The 3,465-nt window shown below is 36.5% G+C and overlaps 1 long non-coding RNA gene across 3 annotated transcripts; it reads left to right on the forward strand.

The window, feature by feature from the left end:
* Positions 1-429: 429 nt before the first annotated feature.
* LOC147484171 (uncharacterized) lies at positions 430-2,147 on the forward strand. Of its 3 annotated transcripts, none has more exons than XR_015205005.1 (3): positions 430-531; positions 614-738; positions 937-2,147. It is a non-coding gene; the product is annotated as an uncharacterized LOC147484171 (long non-coding RNA). The 3 variants fall into 3 exon arrangements; XR_015205004.1 differs by having other exon boundaries at positions 614-640; XR_015205003.1 differs by having other exon boundaries at positions 430-452; positions 614-640.
* The last annotated feature ends 1,318 nt before the right edge of the window (positions 2,148-3,465 follow it).

The raw sequence follows: 3,465 nt of genomic DNA on the forward strand, positions 1-3,465 counted from the left end.
TATTTTAAATAATAAAAAAATTAAGTGAAAGTTTTGTGTTTGGTAACTTTTAATCTGTTGATTTTAACAACGAGAATTATCTTTATCATACTCCATCAACAGAAGGCATTTGTATCTTTGTAAAGTTGGAGTATTTTTTTGATAAATTGCCTTAGTAATGTGGGAGTTGATGAGGATCACTCCCCCTGTATTTGGTAGCTTTAGAAAGGCAGTAGATGACTTGTGATACAAATCGTTTCTTTTAGTATGAAGGCGTGGCTCTTAATTCATGTAGGCTTTCAAGGTATTTGAATGTCTAGCACAGTTTCCTTGATGTTTTATTTGTTGATATAATCATGAGTTCTTTGTCTTTCAACACAGACGCCTAGCTATTACAATTCTATACTTATATTTGGTTTACAATGTTGCAAAGACAATGCACGTAACCTCGGGTCGTTGATCTTCTTGTGGAGGTTTGTTCCATGTCCTTACCAACCCATAATTATCATTTTTGCGACTATTGTGACTGATAACTTATCTAATGGAGTACAGGTTGGCAAAGTGTTCTATCTCACTTTTTCTTTAGTCCTATATCATTGTGTGGTATCTAAGTGATTTTTTTTGTTTTCTTTAGGATATGGCAGACCTTCAGATGATAGAGGTATACTTTAATAATTTATTCTATGTAAGTTTCATTGAATATGCTAGTTTCATTGAATCTGTGTGCTTGATGGAAGAATTAAGAAGAGTTAGATACAGGTATTGTGTTTACCTGTGCTCATTGATATTGTGCTTGATACTGTTATCCCTTTATATTAGTTCCTTTATCTAAATTTACTTATGTTTGTAAATGCTATAAACGTTGGTGGCATGGTGTTGAAATCATGAATTATATACATTTAGATATCGTTTAAAATTACATATCGTTTAAAAATTGCATGTCTCTTGGATGCACAGGAAAATGATGTATGTGGGACTTTGTTACAAACAACAAAGTGACCTATATTAGAAACATGATTGAACCATTTTTAATAAGACGAGGTGGATAAGACGAAGTATCTGGCAGTACTTTCACTACTCGACCATAAACGACTGTGACAGGATGCATGTGGTATCCATGACAGGATGTTTTCTCCTACAGTTGTCTTGATTGATCACGGTGAAAAAGATGCGTAGGCGCAGTTCTTAAAAGATGTGCTTTTCAACAGCTAGTTGGTATGCATATATTTTCTCCTAGTTTTATTAAATTTTGCATAAGAAAGACATATCTCCGTAAATTTAACAAGTCCACCCACCTTTATTTTTAACTCTCCCATTGTAAATTTCCAAAGGTTTTAAAGTTTTAGTTGTTGTTCCATGGATTGGTAGATGAATGGGTACTTTACATTTTGCTTTTCATTTGTTCTCGAAATTGCACAACAACAGAACCTATGTAAGCGAACTAGCGATTGCTCATTGCGCTTTTATCCCAAGGTATTGCTACTTATTTTTTTCGGCAAGTCTTCCCTGTCTTTGCCATACCTTTTCAGTTCTTTCTTGTTATCCTGTAAAAATGCTAAGGTTGTCTTTTAGAACACCGCAAGGTTTATAAAGATGAGTCCGGTTCCTCTATAACCGGGTACAGAGATTGATCTCTGTACCACACACACACACACACACATCTTGTATCTCGGCGCACACACACACATCTCGGAGCACACACTCAGATATCGAGGCACACACACACATCTCGGATTCGGATCAACGGCGAGATAACATGGTTACAGAGATGATCTCTGTACCCGGTTGTAGAGATCTCGAGCCCTATAAAGATAATGCAACATCGTAAAATGTAGTGTTGTACCATTAAATTATGTGAGTGAGACGTTGCAAGCCTTTTGTTGCTCCATTTCACAATTCAGTGCCTGGTTAGTGGTTACCTTGCAAAGACTTGTTTAACAAGATATAAGGTAAGTTGATTTACATATCGACGTTTTCCAATTTTAGATGCTATTTTCCTCCATGTCGCTTCAGGTTGTCTATGCATCTGGTGCTAGTTTCCATGCCTTTGCTGATATGGTTATATTGTGGTAACACCATCAAGTTATTTACTTTAAGTACTTTACTTTATGGGTAAAAATATTTTGCTTTCGAACTGCTTTGATACTCTATTACTTGGTTTTTTAGCCTTTTTTGACAAGTTTGCTAGGTTTTATTTGAATTGGTGCAGAATAATACCGCTATCCTACTACTTATATACACCTATGGTTCGCCCTATCCACCTCGTATGCCCGAGCAATTGGTATGCTTCGGCCACTAGTCTATGCCCTCCTATTCCAGGGACCAGTTGTTAGGCCTGTCATTCCTATTGTTGCTCCAACAGAGAAACCACAAACTACGGTCTATGTTGGCAAGATAGCTTCAACTCAGAAAATGACTTTATACTCACTCTTCTCGGGTAGGTGTTTTTACTTTTTATTTTATTTTTTATGTCTCCTGATGTAATGAAGATTTTTGCCGTTAAATATTATTGTCTTTATTTCTCATGTAGCTTTGTGGACCTGTAAAGAGTTGGAAACGCGCCCCAAGATCCAAGCAATGAAGCTCCAAGAGGCTTTGGGTTTTGTGAGTTTGACTCCCTGAAGGTCTTCTTCGCGGCATTACGACATGCTAAAATAAATTTAACATTGATGGGCAAGAGTTGGTGGTAGGCTGGACTATTTATTGGTTTTACATTCTATGTTACATTGTGCTATATTATTTTATGCTATACACATGGGCTAGGGAATTATCCTTCGGGAATAATGCAAGATCCATTAAGTACTTAGTTGCAAGTTGACTAGCAAGATTGCAAAGATCACGATGATCTTGTTTTATATACCGCAGTTGTAAAGACTGTCTATGCATCTCCAAGTCATATCAATTTTCATCTGGACTCGAAAAGGTCATTAGGCTTACCTCTTCATCGTAAGCGTGATCCATCTTCAATTTGATTTCTTTATTTCCTCCCTAAAACATCTATTATTATATGTTCAGAAGTAGAGACAAGACTGCACATATCCATATATCTGCTTTGTTGTTGATGACTTTGATTCTACTTTTTGATGCAGTTTTGTAAGATGCCTTGCCCCTTCTTCCCCCTTTCTTTTCCCGGAAGAAGTACTATATTTTATCCTTTCATGTAGCGACTTGAGTGTTCTTCTATTATGTCATTCTTCTGGACTCATTTATTTGAATAAGTAGGGGGGCTTTTATTTCAACTGTATTTTTGGTCTTTCATAGTTTTGTTCTAATTTTTCTTTGTTATGTGATGCATGAGTTCCAATTGATAACCGGTCAAAGTTTGAGAAGGGAGTGGAATATGTATAGTATGCTGCAAAGAAATGTCGCGGAGAACAAGGTAGCGGAGATGAAAAATCAGCATTGCTAGAAGAAGCTACCGCTGATTTTAGATCCAAATTGATTACCGAACAGTCTTATGAGAGCGTCTCTCGAGTTACTTAATCA

This window comes from Coptis chinensis, chromosome 8, assembly GCF_015680905.1.
Source record: "Coptis chinensis isolate HL-2020 chromosome 8, ASM1568090v1, whole genome shotgun sequence".
Taxonomy (NCBI): domain Eukaryota; kingdom Viridiplantae; phylum Streptophyta; class Magnoliopsida; order Ranunculales; family Ranunculaceae; genus Coptis; species Coptis chinensis.